General features: G+C 39.7%; 1 long non-coding RNA gene across 1 annotated transcript in view; it reads left to right on the top strand.

Moving 5' to 3' along the window:
• The window catches only part of LOC115286425, a 52,570-nt gene extending 34,326 nt beyond the window's left edge, over positions 1-18,244 (top strand). The window contains exons 2-3 of the long non-coding RNA XR_003906055.1: positions 14,790-14,876; positions 18,210-18,244. This is a non-coding gene — a long non-coding RNA (uncharacterized LOC115286425). The remainder of the gene's footprint in view (positions 1-14,789; positions 14,877-18,209) is intronic.
• Positions 18,245-20,716: the final 2,472 nt, after the last annotated feature.

The raw sequence follows: 20,716 nt of genomic DNA, 5'->3' as shown, positions 1-20,716 counted from the left end.
TTCTGTCTACGCATCTCAGGAAAGAGTGGCAAAACCAAGCCTAATCTTAAAACAAAAATGTCTTTCACATGATGAAATAAGGTGTTAGAGTCAGGAATATTTAGCTCTATTTCTCAAGAGGGCTGCCAAAATTTTAGCCAAATGCCTTACAAGTAAAAATAAGCAAAAAAAAAAAAAAAAGATACAAATACATAATGCAATACTTCCAGAATAATAAGACACTTGGAAAAGACAAGGAAAAGTGATCTTTGATCAAATTGAATTTAACCCTGGAATGAAATGAGACTGTTATCTCCCGCCCCATTACAGAATGCATACATGTGGAGCCCATGGTTTTAATTAGACTGGTATAGCACACAGGATATCTTCCATATCCAATTAGAGTTAGAATCCATATCTAGTTACAGTAAGAATTTTGACCCTCAGATTTACTTTTCCTTATAATATTCTACTTGGTTCAGAAGGGAATTCTTCAGGCATCAGTTGGATTTCATGTGAGTTTTTCAGTCATTGCTACAGCATTCTATCTCAGAAAAAGTAAACAAACTTCACTTCTTTCTTATTTCACTGTTGTTTACTAGTTCCTATGAGTCCCTGATGTATTAGTAAATTTCCTAAGGGAAATCTTCCCGCCAGTTTTGGGATGGTAATGAAGTCGGGCTCCAATTTACAAATTAACTATTAGTATATAAAATAGTCTTAAGTCAGTTCATTCAAACTTGGAATTAACATCTCCAGAGAAACGATCTTACAAGTGGTCTTCACATCCCAGGTCAGTTTATACAACTCACAACGTAATGAAATTTACCACAGCATCCTGCCACCATGCAGCATGCTATTTTAATAGTGTTGAGTAAATGAAATAAGGAGGCCATTAGACTGGGGTGGCTTTACTGCCTCAGTAGCCTCTGTCAGCAAACCAAAACCGCAGCATGAAAGCTTCAAGGATAAGAAATCAAAACCTAAGGACAACCTATCACAAAAAGCCAACTAGACTTTCCCAAATAAGGAAATTGCTTAAACTATAGCCAATCAAATCATTTCCTTGCTTTACTTCCAATCTTCTCTATAAAATAAGTCTTTCCTCGGCTTCTGGCAGCGGAGCACTCTTAAGTACTTCTGACTGCCCTATTCCAGTTGATTTTTGCCCAAATAAAAGAATTTAAGAATTCTTATTCTTATTAAGAATTTAATATGCCTCAGTTTGTCATTAACTATAGTAAACACATCCACCCACTCATGTAGTGGATAGACACAGTCGTCTCTGTTTCACGGTGAAAACAGAGCATCCGCTGGCTCTGCGCACAGAATGAGGAGCAAAGATTTAGGGGCTGGAGTGCTCCTAGCTGCTCTCCTGGAAACTGCGCCCCCTAGAGGATATAGGCAGCCTCTCAACCAGGCCCTCAGCAGTTTCTTCTCTCCCACCCCACTTTCGGCAGGATCTCCAGCGAGCAGCCCAAGGGACCCTTTACAGAGAAAACTAGATCTTGTTGCTTCTCATCGCAAAGCTCTCCAGGGTTTCCCATCGTGCTTGGAAAAAAATTCCAAGTCCTTACTTTGACCTGCGTGATCTGGCCTCCGGCTACTTCTCTGATCTCATTTCCTGTCACTCTTACCCTGCACTCACTCTGCTCCAGTCAGTTTGAAATTCTTCAAACATGTCAAGCATGTTCTCACTTTAAGAACTCTGCACTAAATGATCTACCTTTCTACCTCTCCCCTCCCCCAGCTGAGACATGGCTGGCTTCTTCATTTAACTTGTCTCTGCTGTAATATCACCTTCTTAGAGAAAGGTCTTCTCCGATGACCATTAAATAACACTGCTGTCATTCTTGAACAACTGTCCTGCTTCATTTTATCACAGCCCTTAATACTCTCTGGCTTGTATTCTGTATTTATACAATGTAAACTCCATTAGGGTAGGGAATCAGCTTTATTTGCCTCTGTATTCCTTAAAATGGTGCATGACACGTAGTGCACATTCCATATATATTTGTTCAATAAATGAATGGGAGATACGGCTCTCTAAGAAAATTGTTCACAAATCACAGCCTGCCTATGTTTAAAACTGGCCTCTATCATCTCAATGTTTACCAGCTAATGCCAGGGTAAGATAAGTTAGCTCAACAGGAATAGTCAGCCATACAATAAAACATTCTTCTGAGCAAAATACATTCTGGAAAATTAACAACCAAAATATTTTTTTAAATCATGTCATGCCCTGATTGTAACCAGGGCCCTAAAGCTATCCACAAAGGCTGTGTATTTCCCAAATTGCACCTCTCCAGATAGTCCTCTGAGGTGCTGGACTCAAATGGAAAATACCTAAGGCTGTGGGCATTCACAGATGCAACACCCTCACCTCCAACATACCTCAGCCTTCAGGAGACTCAGCAGGAGCGATGATTGCTAATCACAGAAAGACAGAATGTTAGACTGGAGACACTGAAGAAATATTTAATCAACCTCCTACATTTATATTTGAGCAAATCAAGGCCCAGAGAGGAAGTGTTGCTGAAAGGTACTAGAATATGTCACCCCAAAAGTATCTCTTTGGCAGATGTATAAAAGCTATTGAGAACCAGCAGACACAGAAAATGCTCTAAAACACAGGGTGCAGGTTTGCCTTTTGTGAAGGAAATTTACATTTATAAGGGAAATTTCATTTGTAAAGATGTCCTCCTCTCCCACCTCAGGAAGAGAAGGACTCTTAATAACTTATAAATAAAGAAGAAATCAACTTATATCTGCATAACAAACTGTACTAAACAGCCCTTGTTTATGATACTTTTCCTGGTGTCACCTTTCTGTAACTTGCCTCTCTCACCCAGAAGCCCAAAACCTCTTTTCTTTTGTTTAGCATAAGATAGTTCGTACAGACAAACTCTAACCACCCCTTTGGATTATCGCTAGGTATCCCCATGGGTATGCACGATGCACATGTTAATATCCTTCTGTTCTTTTTCTCATTAGTCTGTCTTTTGCCAAGCTGATTTACAGACCCCAGCTGGACAACGTAAGATGGGTAGAGGAAAAGTGTTCATTTCTCCCCCTTCCCCTACACTGCTGATGTATCTTTATAATTTTATTAAGCAACTTTATAAACAGATTATGTTTAGATGCATTAGTTACTTTCCTCACTTTTGTTAATTGAGGGGCATAAATTTGTGTTGTATAATCCAATTAATTATTTAGTAAACTCTTTAGAGGCAGTGCTTGCGTGGCTCAGTTGCCTAAGCATCTGACTTTGACTCAGGTCATGATCTTGCACTTTGTGGGTTTGAGCCCCACATCAGGCTCTGTGCTCACAGCTCACACTCTGGAACCTGGGTCCTGCTTGGAATTCTGTGTCTCCCTTCCTCTCTACTCTTCCCATACTCATGCTCTGTCTCTCTCAAAAAATAAATAAACATTAGTATTGTAAATGACGGAAAATAATTGCATATGTTAAAAAAAATAAATTGTATAAAAAATAAAATAAAATAAAATGCTGAAAATAAATAAATAAATAAATAACATTAAAAATTTAAAAAAAAAACTCTTTAGAATCTGGTATAGTTGACAGCTGTTGACTTTTGCCTGTCCCGTAACCCTCCATCCTTTCCCAGACAGACACATATACTTCTGAATCACTTTTTCCTCTTTCTGAGCAAAGAATGGAAACCCTTTTTGGCTACAGAAGTCAGCCTCTGCCACAAGCTTAGTTAACCAGAGCATAGTCTAGCCCTGTCCACAGAAACTGGTTCATGGATGGACACACGACCCAGTTAGATCTATTACAGGAGTAAACTGAAGAGGAAAATTCAAGAATATGAGCCTTGATCCACAGTCAGCCACAGAAGGGAGGCCTGCCTGAAAAGTGAGCCAACACAACTGAAAGCAGATACACCAGATGGAAAGAAACTGAGACCCTATGACATTGTTAGGTCCTTGGCATCCAGTTATGTCTACATCTTGATTTTTCAGTTACTCAGGTCAGTTCAGTGCACTAAATTGAGTTTTCTATTGTATGCCACCAAAAGTATACTAACAACTACAGAGAGTGTTGTATGAATTTACAGAGGAAAATCAAATACATAGATATAACATAGAGAGTGATTTGAACACACAAGAATAAAGCTTTTCACATTCACCCGCCTTCAATAAAAAGGCTAAAACTAGAAGCAATGCAAATAATATAGTTAGCAAGTTTCTTGGCTCTAGTTTAAAGTAAGGAACCTACCGCCTGAGTTTTAATCATCTGCACACTTTCTTCTACCCCAATCTCTAGCAAAAATAACTGCCAATAAATTTTTCTAGGAAGAAAAAACCCTTATGAACCAAATTACTATTTCTACTGGCTGATGAAAAAGGTTTTAATATAAAAAGATACTAAAAAACAAACTGCAGCTGCAAAAAATTAAGATCAATTTGGAGATTTGTTTTTATTCTTAAGGCAGGAAAACTGATGACTATAACAACAACTGCATGCATAACTGTCCCTGGTTCCTGTGACCCCAAATGTAGCCACAAAAGAAATGCTATCACACATACCAGCTTTCATCTGGGAGGAATAATACTGTCAGCCAGAAGAGTTCAATTTTCCTTTCTGCCTGTGTGGGGTCACTCACCTAATAGAATTAGCTATAATAATAACCAGCAAAATAAAATGGAAAAGCTACACTGGGGTTGGCAATTTCAATTCGACTCTATTTAAAAGAAAGAGTATAGTAAAAATCCATTTTTAGCAACACACTTTCCCATCCTGAAGAGCTTTGGAAGGTTTAATGTGCTCACAGCCTTCTCCAGAGAGCTACAATCCATGAGTCATTTAGCTAAGCAATCTAAGTTTCACCCAACAACTCAAACATTCATTTGTAGTTTGACTAAAGGTAGAGTCATAGTTTCTGTGATTACCCATGCCTGTGTCTATACAGAAACAAAAGTTGTCTTCATAAACATTAATTTAGAAAATGAAATCAATCCAAACAATTCAGAAGGAAAAAAAGGCACTCTCACTTAATGGGGAGTAAATTGATACCAATGTGTTTTTATCATGAATTAGACAGGAAGCTACCTCGATTCTTTTCTTACATTTGTAAAAACAACAAAAATGAATGTTCCATTAATTCAAAAGTGGACTGACATAGTAAAGATGTCCATTCTCCCCACATTGATCTATGGTTGCAATACAATCCCTAACAAATTCCCAAAAGGGTTTTTTGTAGCTATGCACAAGCTTATTCTAAAATTTATACTGAAAGGCACAGGGATTAGAATAGCTAAGCCAATCTGTAAAAGAAGAATAAAGAGGAAGAAATCTCTCCACCCAATGTTAAGAGTTAGCATATAGCCACAGTAATGAAGACAGTGTGGTGCTGGTGGAGGAGCAGACCCAAAGATCAAGGGATTAGAACAGACAACAGACCCAACAGAGAAAGAGACCCACATAAATATGTCTGACTGATATCTGTCAAAGGTGCAAAAGCAATTCAACAGAGGAACCATATCTCTTTCAACAAATGGTGCTAGAGGAATTAGACATCCATAAGGGAGAGAAAGGAAAGGAAAGGAAGAAAGAGAGAAAGAGAGAAAGGAAGGAAGGAAGGAAGGCAGGCAGGAAGGAAGGAAGGAAGGAAGGAAGGAAGGAAGGAAGGGAAGGAAGGAAAGAAAGGAAGGAAGGAAGGAAGGGGAAGAAAAATTGAGCATCATCCTAAACCTTACACCTAATACATACAAAAATTAACTCAAAATGATAATAGCTTAAATGTAAAACTATAAAGCTATGAAACGTTTACACAAAAGAGGAGAAATGCTTTAGGACCAAGAGCTAGATGTGATTAAACATACAGCCTATACTATAGGTTGTATAAAGAAACTATAAAAGAAAAAAATGGCAATAAATTGGACCTCATCAAGATTTAAAATATCTGCTTAACAAAAGATCCTGTGTAGAATATGAAAAGAGAAACAGCAGACCAGGAGAAGCTATTTGCAAACCATATATCTGACAAAAACTTATGCATGGAGTATTTAAAGAACCTCAAAATACAACAGTATTTTTTAATTTTTTTAATTAAAAAAATTTTTTTGAGAGACAGAGACAGAGAGTGCACATGCACAAGCAGGAGGGGGCAAAGAGAGAATCCCAAGAAGGCTCTATGCTCTGCTCTGAGCCCAGCATAGGGTTCATTTCCATGACCATGAGATCATAAGCTGAACCAAAATCAAGAATCCAATGCTTAACAACATGAGCCACCCAAGCATTCCTAATTTTTTTTTTTTTACCTGAGTAGACACACCATGTCACATGAGTTTCAGGTGAACAACATACTTATTCCACAAGTACAAACAGTAGGCTATGCTCACTACAAGTGTAGCCATCATCTATCTCCATACAATCCTGCTACAATGTCGTTGATGATATTCCTTATACTTAGCCTTTTATTCTAATGACTTTTTCACTCCATAACTGGAAGCCTGTACCTCCCACTCTCTTTCACCCATTTTGCTCTTCTCCCCACTCTCACCTCGGCAACCATCGATTTGTTCTCTGTATTTATAGGTCTGATTCTGCTTTTTGTTTGTTTATTCACTTTTTTTTTAGAGTTCCACATACAAATGAAATCATATGGCATTTGTCTTTCTCAGTCTGACTAATTTACTTAGCATAATGCCCTCTTAAGTCCATCCATGTTGTTGCAAATGGCACTGTCTCATCCTTTTTCATAACTGTGTAATATTTTTCTGCATAGTATTTCATAACTACATAATGTTCCTTATCCATTATCCATTCATCTGTCAGTGGACACTTAGGTTCTTAGTATGGTTCCATATCTTGGATATTGTAGTAAATAATGCTGCAGTAAACATAGGGGTGCATATATATTTTTGAAATAGTATTTTCATTTTCTTTGAGTAAAAACTCAGTCGTGTTAGGTTCCACTTCCAGAATCATGGCTCTGGGGATTCTGTGGATCTATGCCCCAAGAAAACAATCATAGTTACTAAAATTACCAAAAAAAAAAACATCTAAAGGAAACATTCATTCAAGGAAAATCTACTAAAACTCAGTAAGAACAGCAAGAGTCTGTGGCATTTAAACTCCTCACACCTCTCACGGCTTCCCAGCTCAGCATGGCAGAATTTCCACACTGGGTGGGTGCAGCCAAGAATGCATCAATCTCGCTCCCTCTAGCTCACAGTTAAGGGCTATGGTATCTCCCCCAGAAGGGAGGGGGAAAGCCGCCATTTCTCCTCCTTCCCCGTCAGATCCATGTTGCACAGGCTAAATTCAGGTGCGTGCAGCCTGGAGGCCAGGGCTCCCTTTCTCCGCTCAGCCCCTTGGGAGAGTATAGCCTTTACCCCAGGCAGGGCACCGGATGCTGAGCCACTAAATCACACACATTGTTGGTGGTCCCTTTGAAAGCAGTGCCAGTCTCTTACAAACCCAAACGTGTTTACCATGCAATCCAACAATTGCCCAATTGGGCATTCGTAAGAGAGAAATGAAAGTTTATGTTCACACAAAAACTTGCACATGAATGTTCATAGCAGCATTATTCACCATAGACAAAAGCTGGAAACAGCCGAAATGTCTTTCCATAGGTGAGGGGTTTAACAGACTGTGGTACATCATGATACATCATGATACTGAATACTACTCAGTAATGAAAAGGAATTGATACACAAAATACCTTGGATCTCGGGGCACCTGGGTGGCTCAGTCGGTTAAGTGTCCGACTTCGGCTCAAGTCATGATCTCATGGTTCATGGGTTCGAGCCCCGCGTCAGGCTCTGTGCTGACAGCTAGCTCAGAGCCTGGAGCCTGCTTCAGATTCTGTGTCTCCCTCTCTCTCTGACCCTCCCCTACTCGCACTGTCTCTCTGTCTCTCAAAAATAAAATAAAAGACAAAAAAAAATACCTTGGATCTCAAGAAAATTAACCTGAATAGGGGGGAAAAGGGCCCAATTCAAAAGATTACATGATAAAATTACTAAACATTCTTGACATGACAAAATGAGGCAACGGAAAACAGATCAGTGGTTGCTAAAGGTTGAAGTTGAGTGGCTGTGGCTACTAAAAGGTAGTATGGGGGATCCTGGCGATGAAACTCTTCTGTGTATTGCCTGTGGTTGGGAGCCCATGAGTGCATGCATGTGATAAAATTGCATAGGATGAAACACACACACACACACACACGAGTGCATGTGAGACCGGGGAAATATGGATAGAACTGATAGATTCCATAAATATCAATTTCCTGTTTGTGCTATTGCAGTACAAGAGGAAACCAGGTGATGATGTGTGGGGTTTCTCTGTATGGTTTCTTACGACTGCTTGGGAACCTACAATTATCTTAAAGCAAAAAAGTTTTTTAATGAAGTGAATTACATGTCACACAAGTTGAATGATCAAAGGGGTTTTAGATAAACTTAGCTGAGGTAATCACATCATCACTGCTGACCATTTGAACCAGAGAATTTCCTTTATTTTACCTTGCTTTGGCCCTTTTTGACACAAAAGACATGAAAACAGTCTGAAGGCCTACTACCTCCATCTGTGGTCCTCTGTTAGCTAATGGGGCAAGACATTTTCTTTTGTTAATAACAGGTTTTTGCCACAGATGTGATTTGGCACTGTGCAAAGTATGTGGTCTGCGGTGTCATGGGTGAGGGAATCAAACCCTAGCTTTGTCTCCCGCAAGATCTGTGACATCCTGACTCTCTCAAAGTCAGAGCCATATAAGAATAACTTCTTATAGAATTTTGTAAAAATTAAATGTCATAGGAGCACCTGGGTGGTTCAGTTGGTTAAGTGTCCATGATCTCACAGTTTGTGGGTTCAAGCCCCACGTCGGGATTCTGTGCTGACAGCTCAGAGCCTGAAGCGCCTGCAGACTCTGTGCCTCTCTCTCTGCCCCTTCCCCATTCACGCTCTGTTTCTCTCTGCCTCAATAATAAATAAATATCCAAAAAAATAAATGTCATAACATATGTAAACAAATGGCCTTATTAAAAAGTTTAACAATTATTGCTGTGAAATGTGAAATAGAAATAAAACCATGATGGCACTTCACTTATCACCTAATAAAGTCCCTGAATTGTACTTAAAGGACATTCGAGGCCAGAAAAAGTGACAGAGAGCAGGCAGATAGTAGCCTAACAGGTAAGGAACAGGAGTAGTTGTGTTTCTAAAGCACTGCCCTTTGAAGACCAGTGCCATTTTTATAATAGAAAATAAAGTTTTTAATATTTATATATTTTTGAGAGAGAAAGACAGCACAAGCAAGGGAGGGGCAGGGAGAGGGGATCAGAGGATCTGAAATGGGCTCCACGCTGACAGCACAGAACCTAGCGTGGGGCTCAGTCCTAGGAACCACGAGATCATGACCCGAACTGAAGTCAGAAGCTCAACTGAAGTCGGACTGAGCCACCCAGGTGTCCCTATTATAGAAAGATTTCAAGTATATGAAGGAAATTACTTCTTATTCTCCTACTTTTTAACCTCCCACTGCACTCAGGCGATACTACTACATATAGAATAGCTGTTACTTAAATGAGGAGAGATTCAGTTACAAACAAAACAAAACAAAACAAAACAAAACCCTGCCTAGGCAAATTCTAATACACATTTATCTCATACACAACTTTTTGTCATATTGTTAGTCCCAATTTGAAAATCAGCACAGCTTTCTTCCCCTCCATCTACACAGAACAAAGTCCAGTATTTGTAGGTAGCAGTTGCTAAATTTTCTTATGTGATACATGTGAGGTACAGTTAAGTACCTCAGCCAATTTTATTTCATTAAAATCCAAATTGTGTCAGTGTCGTCATTGTCTTTACCTTTAGCTTTTTGGTCTTTTCTCTTTATGACAACTGATCAGATGTTAAAAATGACAGGTTTCCCGGTGGAGTGGGAATATTTATTTATTTATTTTAAGGGAAGGGGGACAGAGAGAGAGGGAGAAAGAGAATCCCAAGCAAGCTCTGCACCATCAGCCCAGAGCCCGACTTGGGTCCAATCCCACCAACCACCACATCATGACCCGAAGAGAAATAAAGAGGCAGACACTCAACTAACTGAACCACCCAAGTGCCCCTCTGTAAAGTTGTTCTAAGTGAAAACTTTAATATGACTGAAACTAATACAATAGTATACATTAATTATATAGCAACTAGAAAAAAATCACCATAGGCGTGCCAGGATAAATCTGTTGGTTAAGCATCTGACTCTCGATTTTGGCTCAGGTCATAATAGGGTTCATGAGATCAAGCACTGCACTGGGCTCCATGCTGACAGTTCAGAGTCTACTTGGAATTTTCTCTCTCTCCCTCTCTCTCTACCCCTCCCACACCCTCTTAAAAGAAACATTTAAAAAATATTTTTTAAAATCACCATAGGTATAGAGTGATGTTTGATGACTGATTGGTGGGCATTCTCCAGTCTTAGAAACAAAACCAAAAGTGTTGTCTAAGCACTGCTTCATGTTCAGATCCACCTGTTCTTTAGAAAAATGGTGGAAGTAAGGCAAAAATGAAGGCCAATCAAAGATAAATCACAGAGGGACAGACTTACTCAGTGCCAGGGGTGGGTCTTCAACCTGTGGCTAGAAGACCCTTGGGAGAGGAGACGGTGTAGGTTCTCACAGGAAGTCTGTGAGGCTGTAAATGCAGCTAACATCGTATGTGTGTCTCACACATAGCTACTATATCCAAGTGCTCTTGAAATTAATAAAGACAAAATTAATTTTTAAACATCAACATGGAGATTGAGCATTCATCTGTTTTTTTAAAAAAGTCAGGATTTTGTTTTATAGCTCTGTTTTAGTATTCCAAGTCCACCAGTCTTAAGGCTTTTTATATTGCTTTATAGACCTGAATTTTCACATTCTTACCTCAGCCAATAAGAAGGATATTTAAAAAGATGGCTTTTCTGAGCTCCTGGACCTGGAATATATTCACCTTCATTTTTGCATGTTCTGAAAACCTTATATAACTTCACGTGTCTTATTCTTCAACAGGTTTCTTTTGCATGTGGGACCTGCTGAAACAATCATTTTAAAGTCCCTAAGGGCTTCCCCACCATAATATCAGCTTTCCGGGACTTGACTGTATCACCACAACTCCCCAGGGCTTCGTAATAATAAAACCTTCTACGTGTACAGCACTCTCCATTTTTCAAAGCACGTTAACCCATATAATTTTATCCTGTGATCTTTATAGATGGCATTTTTTCCCTGCCTAAAAGTGAGGGTGAAACTAGAAGACAGACTGTATTCTCAGGGATGGTGCCCAGACCAAAGGCAGGCATCCTTCTGCCTCTGGAGCTCACCGCCTTCCCTAACTGGAACTCAGCACTGCCAGCATCCTGAAAAGTGGCCAGTAGTCTGGTCTCAGTTCAGTGATTCCTCAGGACAGGCTACCTCAGCGGGGATGTTTCTCTCGGGAGACCAGGAACTCCAGCTCCTGCAGGAGTTCACACAGAAACCCTACAGCCAATTAAAGTATAGTCAATCACATGGGGGGTAGACAAGGAGACCTTGAAGGTCATTACTAACTGGAATTCTGTCATTATAAGAAAATACTTTCTTCAATCTAAACTACAACTTTCTTTTTAGTAAATTACTTCCTCATTTTCCTTCTTCCTTATAGACTATGATTATTAAAAAGAAAAAATGCTAATAGGACTGCATAAAAAATCATTATGGAGTTTTCATTTTTTGCCTTATTTTTTGAGTCAGTATTCTCCTACTACAGCAATAAGTGTGTGGTTGTTATTCATTCTCTCAATATTTCCTCTCTGTAATTCATCCTCTGTATCAGTGCTGTCTGATAGAACTTCCTGCAATTACAGAAACGTGCCTTACCTGTGCTGTCTGATACTGTAGCCATGTGTCGCTATTTAAAAATATTTTTATGTCTTTTATTTATTTTTGAGAGACAGAGAGAGAGACAGCGTGAGCAGGGGAGGGTCAGAGAGAGAGGGAGACACAGAATCTGAAACAGGCTCTAGGCTCTGAGCTAGCTGTCAGCACACAGCCCGATGCGGGGCTCGAATCCACGAACTGTGAGATCCTGACCTGACCCGAACCAGGATGCTTACCTGACTGAGCCACCCAGGCACCCCACCATGTGTAGCTATTAAGCTACTAAGCACATGAACTGTGATTATAGTAACCAAGTGACTCAGTTTTTAGTTTTAATTGATTTTAATTTAAATGGCCATGTGTGGCCAGTGACTACATTTCACAACACAGCCTATATGAGTATAAAATTCAAATCTTAAAAATAATTCTACTGGGGCGCCTGGGTGGCTCAGTGGGTTAAGCCTCCGACTTCGGCTCAGGTCAGATCTCACATTCCTGGGTTCGAGCCCCGCGTCAGGCTCTAGGCTGACAGCTAGGTCAGAGCCTGGAGCCTGCTTCCGGTTCTGTGTCTCCCTCTCTCTCTGCCCCTCCCCCTCTCATGCTCTGTCTCTCTCTGTATCAAAAATAAATGTAAAATAATAATAATAATTCTACTCCCCAAACCCATGTTTGTCCAAACCCATAGAATGTACAATACAAAGATGAATCTTAATATAAATTATAGACATTGGGCAATAATGAGGTGTGTTACTCTGGTGGAGGCTGTTGATAATGGGGGAGGCTATGAAAGTTTGGGAGCAGAGGGAATGTATGGGAAGTCTCGGTACTTTCTGCTCAATTTTGCCATAAACCTAAAACTGCTCTTTAAAAATAGTCTATTTTTTAAAAATTCTGGTGGATGCCTTTTGTCCATATCAATGTTACTCAAGTTTCCCTATCAAAATAGTAATAACAATAGAGGCCAGAGAGCAATTCCTAAAAAGTCTGGGGGCTTTAACTTAAAACTAGAAAAGCTGCAAATGATTTTGGAATGTTTTCCTATCTTTAAAATATGTATGAATGTTGCCATCCTCTGCGTGAGACGCCAAATTTCTATTAATATATAAAGATATAAGTTTTCTTGCTATCAGACAAAACAAGGAAAACTTCCTACCTTCTTCACTGATTAATGGGTAAGAGGCAATGGCATTTATAAATCACCGCTGAAATTGACTACTAACAACTTGAGAATTTCCTGCAGGATGAAGTGCTGACGCTGCTTTACGTATCAGATTTGACACCCAGTAAGTTTCCCTTCTGGGTATGAGTGTCATAATATTTTGAGAACCGAGATTCATATAAGTATGTGAATGCAAATGCAACATTTTTGTGTTTTAATTCCTTTATGAGCCGTGTCAGAATAATCACCACCAGAATGTTGCCACACGTGGGGGTAGGTAAAAAAATAATTTTAGGTCCTCGTTGGTGGATGTTTTTGTAACTGTACCAGCTTGCTGAGGAGTGGAATCTCTGGTGTCATATGGCCAATGACATGATGTCTTTTACTCCCAAAGGTAAAATTGTTAAATAATTTTTCTTCTGGATAAAAATGGCAGATTGTGTTCTTTATTTTATCATAAATGTAATTTTCATCACATACAGAAATTCTAAATATTTAAACTTGTTTTGAGAACTCCTCTTTTCCAATAAATATTTGTAATGTGAAAAAATTTAATATATGACATACACAGAAGAGTAAAATAAGGTGGCCTTCTTAATTTCTGGAAGAATTACAAACTGAATTACAAATTGAATTTTGAGACCCCATTCCACAGATGGGGAAAGAGAAAGGCTGCATTTAAATTTGCCAGTTAATGATTGACAAATTGGTGTTTAATGTAAGAGTCACCTTGGGAGTCACCTTGGCATGGCAACGGAGCAGCCATTTTGCTGTGGGTTGGAAAAACACCGTGCACCGACGACCCCCACCCTCACCCTCAGACCTGGAATGTTCCACGCCAGTTTGAAAACAGCCAATCATGGAGCCCCAGCTTCCCACCACCCTGACAGAGGAGGCAACCTATCCCATCCCGCCACGTCCCTAAAGTGCCCTTATTTGGTGGTCTGCCCTCCCAGGACCGACCAGAAGTCTTTCACCCATAAAATACCTTGCCCCTCCTGTACCAGGCACGACTTTCCCGGACTCTCCACTCCCTGGGCCATGGGACTTCGCCCAGTAACTGCAGATCCCAATAAAGGCTTTCTTGGCTCCATAACGTAGTCCCTTTCCTCCCATCTCTGCCTCCATCTATTAAATCTAAAACATTTAAAACAGTCTCTTTCAAGTAAATATCAGTCAATCAGAAGTACACCTATTTTTAAAGTTTTATTTATTTATTTGAAAGGGAGAGGGGCCAGGAGACAGAGAGAATCCCAAGTAAGCTCTGTGCCGCAAAGCCCAACCTGAGGCTTGAACCCATGAACTATGAGATTATGTCCTGAGTCAAGATCAAGAGTGGATCTCAACGGACCCAGCCACCCAGGAGCCCCAGGAAGTACCCTTTTCTGTGAGGGTTTTCCTTCCCTCTTTCTTCTTTCCCAAAAATGGTAACTGCTTTCAAAGGAAGCCTTTCAATGCTTCATAGCAATGAGGCAGGGACTCTCAGTTTACTTAACCTTGAAGGGACCACTAAGCAAGTCTTCATTTGTGTGGGGATTACACTTTTCCTTACATTGCTTCTAGCTATTATGTCTCTATTTAGCTGCAAGATTTCTTGTGATTTTTTTTTTCCTTCAGAATGTGTACTTTTAAAAATATCATTATAACAGTCATGGCTATGAGAGACACCATATTTTAGACATTTGCATCTCCTCAATCACAAGCTTCAAATTTTAAATAACATCTAAGTATATCTTTCTTAATATCTCATTTCATTAGGTTTCTCTTTGTCTTTTTCTAGTGGTGGTTGGAGTGGTGATCTCATCTTTGCTGCTGGCGCTCACTGGTGCAATGGCCCCAGGGACAAGACTTGCTTCCTTGATATCAGGTTGTACTTAACTTTCTTCATTACCATAACCATCGTCAGTGATTTCAAACATACTGTTTTTGTGCACAGATCCATCTTCCTTGTTGTTTTTCTACTTTTAAACTGTTACCCATTTAAAATGTAAATTAACTGACAGTGAGAAAAAAATCCTCTAAAAGTTCCCCACAATTTCAATACCTTTGTTATCAGAGAACACACCACAGGAAGTGGAGTATTTCATCAGTGACAGTGGGAGAAGAATGTTGATTTGTGAACCATGTTTGTGTACGTGTATAACAAAAATTTAAGAAAATCAATAATATTGATTCATAAAGGTAAATATGTTTCTCAAAACAACAAATCCTGGCCGAGCCTCCTGGGACTCATGGGGGCGCTCAGTGTTTTCCAGCTAGCCTGTCACGTAGACCAGAACCAGGTATGTGGGCCTGCGGAATTCACAGCTGAGGAAGACGCTGTGTGCCTGTCCCCAGAGTCCCCGGTCCAGGGAGGGCTCCTTCAGGTCAGCTCCAGCCACAGAGAGCTGCCTGGCCTACGTCAAACCCTTCCAGGGAGATCAGATTGAATGGCTGATCTATGCAGGCCTGGTCATCCCAGTCCAACATAGGACAACACTGACAGAACGTTTTTAGCTCCAGGTCTCGCCACAGGGTCTGCAAAGCTCATCATGGAGATACCTTGTGGCTTGATTTCCCCTCAGCTCAATCCTTCACCCTTTCTTTACCCGGTGAACATGCTACACACTAACCTGAGTCTCCATGTCTGCTTCCTTGAGAACTCAGTTATGTGGTAGCATAATCTTCTCTTCCTGAAAGAGTAGAGTCCTGTTTCTTACCGTGCTGATACCACCATCACACAAAATGATCCGATTTTCCAGTCACTCACTATACATAAAATATTATACCATCTAGCCCAGTGGTTCTCAATGACTTGGAGAGATTTTTATATATAAAAATCTAAAAATCTAAAAACCTGTCATGCCCTCCTCACAAACACTGTCTTCACTCGGAGTCCTGGGGAGCACATCCTCCTGAGAGTCCCTTCCTGTTCAAATAGTCCCTCCCTTCTCAGGCTTGTTTGCTGATCCCTCTTCCTCTCCCCAGCCTCTACACATTAATTTCCTGAAAAACTCATCTCTCCTCTTTGCTATCTGTATTTGGTCATTAGGGAATTTTCTGATTCATGGCTTTAAATACCCTCTGTATGCTTGGGGTCCCCAAATGTAAATTCTTAATGCAGATTTCCCCCCTGGATCCCAACTATTGATTTATTTATCCCAACTACCTATTCTAATCTCCATAATAATATCTAATTGTTATGTCACACTTATCATATCCAAAACATTTCCTTCCCAGTCTTTCCAATCTCAGGAAATAGCAACTCCAACTTAGTTATTTTTGCTAAAATTTCAAAATCATTCTGGACTGTTCTTTTTTGATTCTATCTCACAAAGTCTCTTAACTGTTTCAAAATATATCCAGATAAGGGGCGCCTGAGAGGCTCAGTCAGTTAAAGCATCTCACTGTTGATATTAACTCAGGTCATGATTCACGGTTTGTGGGATTGAGCCCTGTGTCGAGCTCTGTGCTGACAGCACAGAGTGCTTGAGAGTCTTGCTCTCCCTCTTTCCGCCGCCCCCCGCCCCCCGCTCACACTCTTTCTCTCTCTCAAAAGAAATAAACATTTTAAAAAATAAAGTAAAATAAAATAATAACATGTATCCAGATTAGACTGCTTCCCCTTACCACCAGATAGCCATCCCAACTAAGCAACACTCATCTCTCAAACTAAATCCCAAAGTCCTTAGGGATATAAGCATACTCTTCTTGCCCCAGGCTGCCTGTGCATGTGCATCTCTTTCAGGTCTCCTCCACTAATATCTGTCTTACAGAATGCAGAGTGTCATCGTACCTTGTAACTTAAATCTCTCCCACTAGACTACAAGTGGTTTCATAGTTGTCTCTTTCTTCTTTCAGAGTGCCATGACTAAACACAACTTTAAGGTTTCAATAAATGGTAGGCAGACGAATAATAAATAAATGATTTGACAGTGTTACAATATTGACTATATTGGGTAAAGAGATACCTTGATCTGCTTAACAGGAAATTCAAGAGGTTATCAGTAGCTACATCTGCTATGTGTGCCAACTGGAAGGAATTTCACACTTTCTTTGATATGCTCATTTTTCTCTTCAACTCAGTCAATAGAATTAATCATCTTGCTTCTTTTTCAGAGGCTGATTAGTTGAAGCAAAAGGGCATTGTGGTGACCCTCACAGCACACTGACCGAGTCAGTTGACTACAGTAACTCAATCCTTACAAAGAAAGCCTACCGAAACAAGGCATGAGCTAACTAAGCCAACAAAATCAGTCCTAAAAGTTTAGAAGACCTTCAGTAATCTATATATTTTTAAATTATCTAAGAATCATTTATAAAGAGATTAGATAGGGGCACCTGGCTGGCTCAGTCATTAGAGCATACAACTCTTGATCTCAGAGTCGTAAGTTTGAGCCCCATGTTGGGTACAGAGATAACTTAAAAATAAAAATTCTTTAAAATACAAAATAGAGAGATTAGGTAGCTGTTGCATATTCCCAGATAACTTAAATTGGCAGAATATAACCTTTTTAAAGTTGTGACCATTTTTATTTTTACTTTAGGTCTACTTGATATTAGTTCAGAGAGGCTTACACCTGGTCCAAAATTAAAATTAGTGTGCATTTCCCTAATGAGAGTGACTTCATGATTTGCATTCACATTAATTCTCAACAGTCTTGCTTAAAATTGTTTTGAATTAGAGTTTCATAATTAGGATTTAACATTTAAATCATATTCAGGAGACTGTGCATATGGTTAAACAGACTGCCAGAATAAATTATGAACTAACAAAATAGTAATCTATTACTTTAAGGCATTTGCTAAATCACACTGTAGTTACCCTTTTACATCTTTTTACAAAAATATTCTCTTGGTTTCTTAACCACAAGTTAAGAAGTTCACCACCTTCTTTTGACCCATGACACTTGCTCACAGTGATGTCACCTACACCAGGCCACCTCAGGGCGGCAAACCTACGCCGCATCCCAAGGGCCAATGACATGAGGGAGAAATTTAGTCAAATACCTAATGTGTTTGCTTATGTTCCTAGGAAACTGAGCCCTTCTCTCTTTTCTCCCAATTATAACTTAACCTCCAAAAATGCTTTTTTCAACTTATAATATCACCTACCTAATACTCCATTTAGAAACTGGGGGGAAACTCTCACACATTTTCTTTTGAGAACTTAAGCACCATTTTATTGGTTCTTTTATCTTCTAACCTTTCTGTCTTTCAGTCTTCTCCAAATTTATTGTATCCCAGTTTGGTGACCTCACCTTCAGCCAAAGCTTTCACAGCCTCAGCACTACTGACATTCGGGGCCAGCAGATTCCCTGTTGCTGGGAACCTGTTCAGTGTGAGCTGGGTGTTCAGCAGCATCCCTGGCCTCTTCCCACCAGATGCAGCAAGTCCTCCCGGCCTCACCCTGATCATTAACAATCAAAAATGTTTTCAAAGTTATCAAATGTTTCCTGGTGAGGTAGAGAGAGAGAGAGAGAGAGAGAGAGAGAGAGAGAGAGAGAGAGAGAAGTTGCCCCCAGCTGAGAGCCACTGCTCTATGATAACTGAAGCCATTAAAAAAAAAAAAATCTCTTTAAAAAAAAAAGGATTTATCCAAATGACATAGCTACCAAGAATCACTGGGACGCAAATTCAGAGAATCTTACTCCACAATGTGTTCTTTCCCCGAAAATGAGAAAGATGACGCTAGTGGGACACAGGTAGACCCTGGGGGAGCCAGTGTCTTCCTGGGGATCATGAGTGTAATGACCGGTGAGGGTTAACGTCATCATCAATTTAAAAGGTGATTCGGATGAGATTAACATTTAAATCAGTACATTGTTTTTTAAATCAGATTGCCCTTCATAAAGTGGGTGGGCCTTGTGCAATCAGTTAAATGCCTAAACAAAAAGTCTAGCCTCCTCAAGCAAGAGAGATGTAAAAGATTGTATTGCTGGGAGTCCGGAGGACGGCCTTGAAACTGAAATTGCACCATGGGCTCTTCTGGATCTCCAGCCTGCCAGTCCACACTGCAGAGCCTCCATACTGGTATGAATCCTTATAATAAACCCTCTATATACTTTTCCTCAGGAGAACTCTGACTAATACGTGACAGAATTGAAATAACAATATTTCTGCTTTTCTTCTCCTCTGTACATGCACACTCTCCTCAAGTTAGCAGAAGCATCCACATTGCCTTGAAAAAAGATAAGCAATATTTTTTTTTGACTTCTGAATGTTGTCAGAGTCAAAAGGGAAGGTTTAAAGAAGTAAGACTAGAGTTCCTACGATAACAGAAGAATGATAAAGAAAGTAGAGGGTGTGAGAAGGTGGGGGATAGGTATGTGGAAAGATGCAGAGCTAACACTTAGAATCTGGAAAAATCTGTGGTGGGATGGCCAGTGCTTGGGGGCCAATCCCCGACTCAGAGGAGACCCCTCAAGGGAGCACCTCACGTCACCTGGAAGGAGAACCACATTAACTGCAGTCTTGTGACTAAAATGTATCCATTATCAGCAGCCCACATGTTGCCCATGAACTGTGCTCTGAGACTTTTCATAGACCCAAACTACCTGATGTAAAAGCAACTTCTCTTTTTCAAAGGACCAGAGTACTTACAAGCCTCTTTCCAAAACAGAGGGTTGGGGTCCTCAGTACCCAGAAATAGGGAAGGGAATATCATAAATGCTTATGCTGTGCTTCCTCGTGCTGAGAACAATGTCCAGTGATAAAGAGAGATCACAAAATAAGAAGCATAGGTCTTTAATAAGTTGAGTAAAGCAGAAAATGCTGCAAAGCAAAATATAATACAGGCAGAAGCAAAATTGTCTTTGGTGCAACATTCTCAGTTTTGAGAAATCAAACTCCCTTATATCTCCTTTGTTGTAAATCACAGTTCTTCTGAGTAAGTGCTTTAAAAACAAAATTGAGTTCTACTTACATGCAGACAGCATACATATGTTACGATACATATGGGCTCTTGGCTTATTTATAAAAATAAAATTATTACTATCAGTAATACATCACATGAAAATAGACAAAATTCACCAATTTTGAAGCATAAGTTTGGGATAACCTGACAAAATATAGGTTAATCTACCCTATATCCCAAGAATTCCCTCATACCCAAGAGACGTAAGTACAGGTATCCACGAAAAAACATGTGCAACAAAGTTCATGGCAGCTTTATTCATAATAGCTCAAAATTGGAAACAACCCAAATAACTATCATGAGAGACTATGCATAAACACATATATACTATATATATATATATATATACATATATATATATATATAGTCATGGAGAGATCTTATATCTCTCTATTCTAGGTAGTGGTTTTACCACCTTTGCTTCCTATCTTGTGAACTTAGGTATTTACATACGAAAAGTTAAATCAAGCCATACACTTAATGCATTTTACCCCATGTATACTATATCTCAATTTTTTTAAAGCTCTGTGTATAGATGGGGTGTCTGGCTGGCTCAGTCAGTAGAGCATAAGACTCTTGATCTCGGGGTGGTGAGTTCAAGCCCCACATTTAAGCATACTTTAAAAATTTTTTAATAAAAAATAATGAAGCTGTATATAGCAATAACTGAGTACAAAATTCACTGTGAGAGACCTCAGGAGAAATTACTGAAAATTAAAGGAAGTCATACTTAGTCTAGAGAATCTGAAACTGAGGTATCTGCTGATTTAAACAGTCATGTGCTCAGGCACCTGGCTGTCTTGGTCAGAAGA

Source organism: Suricata suricatta, chromosome 3, assembly GCF_006229205.1.
Source record: "Suricata suricatta isolate VVHF042 chromosome 3, meerkat_22Aug2017_6uvM2_HiC, whole genome shotgun sequence".
NCBI classification, from domain to species: Eukaryota; Metazoa; Chordata; class Mammalia; order Carnivora; family Herpestidae; genus Suricata; species Suricata suricatta.
Note: the sequence above shows the minus strand (reverse complement) of the source record. Positions and strands in the feature narration are given on the sequence as shown.